Source organism: Bos taurus, chromosome 7 (genome assembly GCF_002263795.3).
Source record: "Bos taurus isolate L1 Dominette 01449 registration number 42190680 breed Hereford chromosome 7, ARS-UCD2.0, whole genome shotgun sequence".
NCBI classification, from domain to species: Eukaryota; Metazoa; Chordata; class Mammalia; order Artiodactyla; family Bovidae; genus Bos; species Bos taurus.
The window spans coordinates 3,354,163-3,363,482 of record NC_037334.1 but is presented as its reverse complement, the minus strand read 5'-3'; the positions used below and the strand labels follow the sequence as shown (position 1 = coordinate 3,363,482).

At 46.6% G+C, this 9,320-nt stretch overlaps 1 pseudogene; it reads right to left on the bottom strand.

Annotated features, from left to right (window-relative positions):
- Positions 1–346: 346 nt before the first annotated feature.
- On the bottom strand, positions 347–3,242 carry LOC132345668 (small ribosomal subunit protein eS12-like; annotated as a pseudogene).
- Positions 3,243–9,320: the final 6,078 nt, after the last annotated feature.

The following is a 9,320-nucleotide window of genomic DNA, read 5'->3' as shown; positions in this document are numbered from 1 at the left end:
TGAAGTCGGTCAGTCATGTCCGACTCTTTGCGACCCCATGGACTCAAATGGAGGACCCCTGCTGGGCTCCTCCGTCCATGGGATTTTCCAGGCAATAGTACTGGAGCGGGTTGCCATTTCCTTCTCCAATATAGCACTATAAGAAGCCCTTAAAGGCATAAAGCCCATTATCTGCTGCTAAGTCACTTCAGTCATATCCGACTCTGTGAGATCCCACAGACAGCAGCCCACCAGACTCCCCCATCCCTGGGATTCTCCAGGCAAAAACGCTAGAGTGGATTCCCATTTCCTTCTCCAATGCATGAAAGTGAAAAGTGAAAGTGAAGTCACTCAGTCGTGTCCGACCCTCAGCGACTCCAAGGACTGCAGCCTTCCAGGCTCCTCCATCCATGGGATTTCCAGGCCAGAGTACTGGAGTGGGGTGCCATTGCCTTCTCCGAAAGCCCATTATAGAAGCTTACAAAGCTCAAGGCCTTGTTATCTCCTGCACTGGACCCTGTACCACTCCTGTTTCATCACTGATAAAACCTAAGGGCCAAGGGTGGAGGTGTGTCCAAACCTCTGAGCAATAAACAACATTGTCATTGTTATCCCTTGACACCCTGTTGTTCCTAACCCTCGTCCTAACGTCCATTCCCCCTGGAAGCCAATTCTTTACTGATTCGTAAAGAATTGTAACTGATTCGTGCTGTGCTTCAGTTATTCCATACTTCATTTGGTGAACATGAACATGAAGTTGCTCAGCTGTGTCTGACTCTTTGTGATCCCATGGACTGTAGCCTACCAGGCTCCTCCGCCCATGGGATTTTCCAGGCAAGAATACTGGAGTGGGTTGCCATTTCCTCCTCCAGGGGATCTTCCCGACCCAGGGATTGAACCTGGGTCTCCCCCATTGTAGGCAGACGCTTTACAGTCTGAGCCACCAGGGAAGTCCTCCAACTTCAGTTGGTAGAGCTAGCTGATACCTTTTGCTCTCCCTTGGAAAGAAAATTAATTCACCTGGAACAGTAATGCCTCGGGGTTTTACTGGGAGTTTCACAAATCCTAAAGGCTGTATGACTTAGGTTCCCAAGAGGTTCTATTCAATCGTAATATGTGCATGATTTGCATCTTTGCTCTCTTTCTCGAGCCTCCTCACCGAAGACACTCTCCACTTGTTAAAACTTTTAGCCTTAAAGGGATATAAAATCACCAAAGAAAAATTGCAATTTGATCAAACCCAGCTTTGATATTTAGGGCATCTGATATCAGAAGAAGGGCTACACCTTGATCCAGAGAGGCTTCATGGTGTCCTAAGTTTCCCAAAACCCAACTGCAAGGTTTTCTTGGGCTTAGTCAGTTATTAGTGAAGTTGGATTCCAAATTTCTGTTTTATGGCCAAACCTCTGTATTATTATTATTTTTTTAACTATAACCCGTACCCAATTTTATGGGAAGAACTGAATAATATAACCTTTAAGGCCTTAAGAAAAGGTTTGCTGAACCAACCTTCTCTTGGGGATAGTAATGATCAGATTCCATTTTTCTTTTTTGTGTGTGAAAAGAAAGGGAATGCCCTTGAGGTACTCACCCAAAAACAAAGGAACCATCATCAACCCACAGAGCACTTTTTTTTAAAAACAAGAACCCAGTTTTTTAATTTCATCATTTCTTACGTTTGGAGTACTCTTGGGTGACATCCTTAGCCTGAGACTCTTTGCCATAGCCCTTAACCACCACACAACCGCAACCAACCACTTTATAGGGGTGTTCTCTCTCTGTCAGTTTTACAGAGGCCTACCCATTCCCTTAGTTTCTTGTTGTCATCAACCTTAATCAGGTTGATTCGGTGCTCAACACGAAGGGCCTCCACCAGCTTGACATCACGGCTGGATGCACGCACACACAGATGGGCTTGGCGCTTACCTAAGGCTGTGGCAGCTGTGCAGACTTCATGTGCTAGGCCACAGTGGACGAGGGCTGTCTTCAGCACATCTTGCAGAGCAGTATGAACGTCCATGGCACCTCCAGCAGCAATGCCTTCCTTGGCCATGGCAGTGGGTGACGGGTAGAGCTGAATCCTGAATGCACCGAAGCTTCCGCCCCCAGGGAAAGAGCAACCCATAGAGTGTTACAGCCAGAAGCTGGACCTTGCTGCATGGGGATAACCCACTTTGCCTTAGGGCCATTACTGCCATTGCTTTTTTGATGAAGGCCACTGAGAAAATCATTGTGGGATCTTCTTTAACCAATTTTGTACCTCAATCAGTAGAAGCCCTCCTGAATTTTCATCACACTTAACATTTCTCAGCCAGCTGCCTCACATCCTGTGAAGTCCTTTTGCTAACTGCTCCGCTTGTACTGCTGTTATGCTGGGATGACTTTAACCCTGTTACTCTTCTTCAGTTGCGTAATGCTGATGGGTCACCTCCTGACTCCTTTACAGGGAGTGATGAAGCTCCTCTGGGTAATGCTGAGTCCCATGGCTCAGAGCTCTTATTTAAAAGGTAACAAGGGGTCACCACAGAGCACTGAGTAGAGTTCCCTGTGCTATACAGTAGGTTCTCATTAGTGATCTATTTTATAATACACAGCAGTGAGTTTATGACAGACAGTCTTAATCTCCCAGTTCATCCCACCCGTCCTTCCCCTCTTGGTATCCATAAGTTTGTTCTCTACATCTATGTCTCTATTTCTGCTTTTTCTGTATCATTTTCCTAGATTCCACATATAAGTACTATTATACAATATTTTTTTTTCTCTTTCTGACTTACTTCACTGTGTATGACAGTCTCTAGGTCCATCCACAACAAATGGCATGATTTTGTTCCATTTACGGCTAAGTAACATTCCATTGCATACCTGTTTCACACCTTTATCCATTTCTCTTTGGATGGACGTTTAGGTTGCTTCCATGTCCTGGCAATTGTAAATAGTGCTGCAGTGAGTATTTGGGTGCATATATCTTTTCGATTATGGTTTTCTTTGGGTATATGCTCAGGAATGGGATTGGAGGAAATCCAGAAAAGAGGGGATATATGTATATGTGTAGCTGATTCGCTTTGTCGTACAGCAGAAACTAACACAATGCCGTAAAGCAACTATGCGTGCTCAGTCACTTCAGTCGTGTCCGACTTTTTGTGACCCCGTGGACTGTAGCCCGCCAGGCTCCTCTGTCCATGGGATTCTCCAGGCAAGAATACTGGAGTGGGTTGCCATTTCCTCCTCCAGGGGATCTTCCCGACCCAGGGATTGGACCCAGGTCTCTTATGTCTCCTGCACTGGCAGGGGCTTCTTTACCACTGGTGCCACCTGGGAAGCCCCTATACTCCAATAAAAACTAATAAAAAGTAAATTTTAAAATGAGGTTTAATATCATCTTAGAAGTAATATCATCATATTATAATGCCAGATAGCCATCAGTTTATACATTTTTTTTTTACCTGTCTGGGGATAATCACATAATTCAGGATTAAAATGTAGCAGCCTTGGGACTTCCCTGGTGAACCAGGGGTTAAGAATCTTCTTGCCAATACAGTGAACATGGGTTTGATCCCTGGTCCGGGAAGATTGCACACATGTTATGAGGCAGCTAAGCCTGTGTGCTGTAACTGCTGAAACTACGTGCCACAAGAACTGAAGCCCACACACCCTGCAGCCCTTGTTCTGCAACAAGAGAAGCCACTGCAATGAGAAGCTCATGCGCTGCAAGTAGAGAATATCCCCTACTTGCTGCCACTAAAGAAAAGTTTGCACACAGCATCAAAAAGAAAAAAAAGTAGCAGCTTTTTATTTTAAAAAGTTTTTTTTTTTTTTTTTTAAAGTTAAAGGTAACATTGGTAAGTATTGTGCTGGGTATGCTATTGCAACTCCTTTTGATGTTGTTGAGGCAGCATCTTTACCTATGGCTACCTCAGCCTGATACATTCTTACACGGGCTTGCACTTTAGCCAAGGACTAACTGCCAATATCTATGGTGATAGTAGATATGCTTTCAGAGTAGCCCATGATCTGGGGACATTGTGGAAGCAATGTGACTTCCTTACTTCCAGCAGAAATAAAATTTAAAATGGCCCCTAGGTCCAGGAATTATTGGATAGAACATTGTACCTGATGTTTTAGCTATTATTAAGATTCTGGGGCATCCTAAAATTGACTTCTGGAAGCTAAGGGGAATCACCTTGCTGACATTTCTGCAAGGAATGTTGTCCTTAAAGGAACCAACAGCAGCCAAACCTCTGTCATGGTCCAAAGGAATATTTCCCCCAAAGGAAAACTTAGAAAAACTGGCTAGAGAAGCCCAATAATTGGCCTCAGAAAGGGAAAAATGAGATTGGAAATCCAACAACTGTTGGTTCAACAAAAAGGGAAAGCTCTGGTTCAACCCAAATAACAGCGCAATCCTACTAGAGACTTTAAAATTCTCACTCCTCACCACTGTACATGCAGTAATCCATTGATCTACTGAAAAAAGAATCATGAATCCATATCAGTGGGGAAGCATTAACAAGGCTGCAAAAAACACCGACCTCACTTGCCCTGCTTGTCCAAAACACAGCCGAGGAAGCCTGTTCATACTGCTTTGGGGCATTTTAAACTGTCTAATGGACCATTTGAGTTCTGGCAAAGCAGTCACATATGGAAGTGAGAACTGGACTATAAAGAAGGCTGAGCACCGAAGAACTAATGCCTTCAAATTGCGGTGCTGGAGAAGACTCTTGAGAGGTCCTTGGACAGCATGGAGATCAAACCAGTCAATCCTAAAGGAAATCAACCCTGAATATGCATTGGAAGGCCTGATGCTGAAGATGAAGCTCCAAAACTTTAGCCACCTGATTCAAAGAGCTGACTCATTGGAAAAGACCCTGATGCTGGGAAAGACTGAAGGCAAAAGGATGAGCTGATTAGATAGCATCACTGACTCAGTGGGCATGAATCTGAGTAAACTCCAGGAGATAGGGAAGGACAGGGAAGACTGGCATGCGGCAGTCCATGGGGTTGCAAACAGTCAGACATGTTTCCAACTCAGCAACTGAACAACAGTAACAGATGGCTTTCATACAACTTTCTCTGTCGGTTGAATATAAGTATGTTTTAATCATGGTCTATTTTCACTTTGGACTGAAGCTTTCCCATACAGACAGGCTACTACCTCTTGTGGCTAAAACTCTTTTGGAAAAAATTATCCTACATGAGGAATTCCTCTTGAATCACAGTGATCAAAGTACCCATTTTATTGGTCAGGTGCTTCAACAGGTCTCTACAGGTTGGCTGGTTTTATGACACTTTTACTGGACTTGCGTGCCTGCGTGTGCTCAGTCATGTCTGACTCTTTGCTCTCCTTAGAACTGTAGCCTGCCAGGCTTCCCTGTCCATGTTTTTTTTTTTTTTTTTCCAGGCAAGAATATTGGAGTGGGTGGCCATTGCTCCTCCAGGGAATCTTCCTGACCCAGGGATCAAACAAGCGCCATTGTAGAAGGATTCTTCCCCGCTGAGCCACTAAAGCAGCCCCTTTCCTGCGCTTACCGCCCTCAGTGCTCTGCTTTAGCTGAATGGCACTATTAAGACGCACTTGGTAAAGTTCATGGAGATTCTCTAAATATCAAAAGCATTTTGGAACTCATGAACTGTTACCCACAGAGATAGTCACAGGATGACCAATGTACTTACCTCCTATCACTTTTTACCCACTACTGATAAAAGGAGAGATACTCCAATATTGCAAAGACCTAAGTGGTCCTATTTAAAATTGCCATGTTTTGATAGAACAATCTTTTCACAGTGCATTTTCAAGAGATGAAGACTTTAAGCATCATACCTTCAAACCTGGAGACTTTGTCTCTTGGAAAAGACACCTCCAGAAGGACTCTTTTCAACCTCACTAAAAAGGCCCCACTAAATATTTCTAACCAACTCTTGTGCCAAAAATCTCCAAGAAATAGGTGCTTGGATTCACATGACGCATGTAAAGAAAGCAGCTGACTGGACCTGCTCATCGTCTGGCGACCTGGAAGTATTTCCTGGAATTGAAGCCAATGACATCTGAACAGACAACCTTCCCAAGATATTCAGACCAGGCCTCGATCTGATCTTTTCTTGTTGCTGTTGTTGGAGTTTAGTTGCTGTAGTTGTGTTGTTTCAGCTACACAGCAAAGCGAATCAGCTCTATGTATACATATATCCCCTCTTTGTCACAACCCTAGCATTGAGTAGAGTTCCCTGGGCTATACAGTAGCTTCTTACTAGTTATCTGTTTTAAGCATAGTAGCGTATATATGTCAATCTCAATTTCCTTGATATACTCTTGATAACATATGGCCTTTGGATAAAAAAGGCCTGAGAATTCTCCCTCTTGCCCTCCCTTGTTACTCAAGTGCAACCTCAATAGGTTTCCAATCTGTGTACTTACCCTCCAACATGGGGCACTAAATCCAGGAAAGGTCCTTCTTGGCACTGAGAGACAAAAAGCTGCTGAAACTGGAAAACCTGACTCTTGATCTGTGATACTTTCAAAGTTCAAAAGTGGAGCAATGTGAAAAACTAATAAACAGAAACCTGACTTAAATTGAATTGGGACCTCAGAAAGAGGAGCTCTCCCTCTCTGTGACAACAATACAGCCCAAGAGGAAGAAGAAAAACTCCTCTTTATTTCTGGCCAGGACTCAGCCAAGGAAAAGTCATAGACTCCTTGTTTACTGTAGCCCTCCAGACTTTCTTTTGCCTTCTATAAAAGAGTTCTCCTCCCCTGGCTGTCCAAGAACTTGCACATGGCCTGCCATGGTTGCAGACCCTGAATTTCAATTCTCTGTTGATCCCAAATAAACCCATCTTTGCTGGAGAAATAGCTGGCAGTCTATTTGTTTTAGGTCAACATTACTCCAGTCAAAAGCCAGTGGCCCCAGAAACTGGGCTACAAAAAAGCTGTGCTGTGCTCAGTCATGTCTGACTCTTTACGACCCCATGGAGCTCTAGTCCACCAGGCTCCTCTCCATGGGATTAAACTGGAGTGGGTTGCCATTTAGAGGAGGAGGCTCTAAGAAGGGGGTCTCCAAATCCCTCTCTTACTGGAATGGGCCAGATCCAGGGCTCTTTTTTTCCTGAGAGTCCCTGCCTGCCCTCTGGAGTCGGCTGAGAGTCAAGGTCCAGAAGGGCAGGGTTGAGGAGACAGGAGCATGCTGCTCCTGCCTGCTCCCAAGGCTGGAATGTGGAATGAGCGAAGGATCAGGTTTCCTCATTTGCCTGACAAGTTCGCTTAACCAGTGGGATCCAAGCCTTGTTCTAATGGGAACCAGCTGTGGGAGGGGGAAGCTGTGTCTGGAAGGAGCACAGGCCACGTACTCTCTGCTCAAGTCATCTCCCAGGGAAGACTTGTTAGCCCTCCTTTCACAGCTGGGGAAACTGAGGTCCAGGGAAGTGAGCCACAAGAGATCCATGTCCAGGGCTCCTCCACACAGATTGTAGCCGGGGATCCTTGAGCCAGGCTCCAGATGGCTTCTCTTTGAGGTCACTGCCCGGGGGACCATCCTCAGGCCCCAGCAAAGCTCTCCAGCAGGGCTGATCTGGCTCCTGGTCTGGGTGCCTCCCACCTGGGCCTCCTTGCCCCTCTGGTTTCCGTGCTCCCCAGGGTGAGACCTGGATCTTCTGCTTGTTCCTGTTTGCTTCACTTTCTTTTAGTACAGTCGCAGCTTCCCCTCAGGTTGGGGCACTCAGGAGTGATTTCACAGGTCTGTCTGTGTAGAGTTGGTCTTAGGAAGGTTGACAGGCATGATGCAGGGGCTTCCCAGCAGGGGGCAGGGGGGAGCCGAAGTGCCAGTCTGTGTCCGGGCTCTGAGTAGAGGGGCATGGATCAAACCTGGATCAGACCTGAGGAGCAGTGATGACCACTCCTGGTGCTCATGCCTGGACCTGAGACACTCCGGCCACTCACAGTCACGCAGGACCTATTGCAGGACCAGGCCTCTCCTTCCTGGCCTCTAAGTATGTCCTGGGTCTGTCTGGCATGGAGTTCACGGGGCAGAGGGTGGGCAGCGGACACTGAGGGCAAGACCCATGTGGGCCTTGGTCCCTGGGCAGGAGCCCAGTACTGTTTATGACATTTTCCTGCTACGCTGGCCTCAGATAGTGACTTTGGGGGATCAGAGTCAGCCTGATCTGAGCCTACCTTGCAGCTCATACACCCCATCCACCCTGACAAAGGCCCACGAGGCCCAGCCTTATTCTCAGAATTGATCCTGGGAGAGGTCGCCTAGCAGAAAGCCTCCACAGGGCAGGCTCCTGGGGATGGCCTGAGTCTTCCCGTCCAGGGGCACCATCTATCCTAGCCGGAGGCCAGGGTGGCTCTACAGAAATAGGCACATGAAGCGGAAAGGCAGTCAGGAGAGTCTGTGGAGCCATGGTGGACTCCCAGGCCAAGGTGGATGGAGGAAGAGCCATAACGCAGGGGTGGGAAGCACCAGTAGGGGACAGCCTGGGGTGGAAGGAGCAGGTCTGTGGGGACAAGTGAAGGGAAGAGGAGGGAACATGGAGGAGGGAAGAAGTAGGCCTGTGGGTGAAAGCCAGAGGTCAGAAGGGGGCCTGAGGGTAGAAGGAGCAGGACCTCCCCATGAGGACGGAAGGAGACGTGAAGTATGTGGGAGGCCTGGGATGGTAGGGGGAAGGCCTGCCGGGAAGTTAGTGAGAAGGGAAGGAGACACGTGGGCTGGAAGGAGCAGGCCTGTGGGAAAGAGTTAGGGGCTTCAGCAGGGCAAACGGGGGATGGAAGGAGCAGCCTTCACAAGAGGACCCAGTCTCACAAACAACAGTGAATTCTTACGGTATTCATGAGCTGTGTCAGGGGTCAGCAAATCTTTTCTCTGAAGGGCCAGAGACCTGGGCCCTGCAGTCACAACTCTTCCCTTCGTGGCTGTCTCAGAAAAGCATAAGTGATTGAGCATGACTAGGTTCAATAAAACCTTATTCATGCACACTGTAATTTGAATTTCATGTAATTTTCACACCATGATATATTTTTTTCATTCATTTAAAAACATAAAATCACTCTTGCTGCTGCTGCTGCACTCTTAGATGGCAAGAAATCCCAAAGCGGGTGTAAACCAGAGTGTTCACTTGAGCTAGAATAGTAAAGTTTTTAAAAATAATAACATGCAAATGTAACAATATGCAATACTCAGCTGCCCATGGAGATGTGCAACTGTGTGCACTGCTGGTAAATGTTGTCAAGCAGCCCAGATTCTTCTAGGAAACTCCTTGGCAGTGTATTGGTGGGAGTTTAAGCTAGAACAGTCATTTTAGGGGAATTTGACAGTGCCCACCAACTTTTAAATATGCTCTCCTTCCAACCA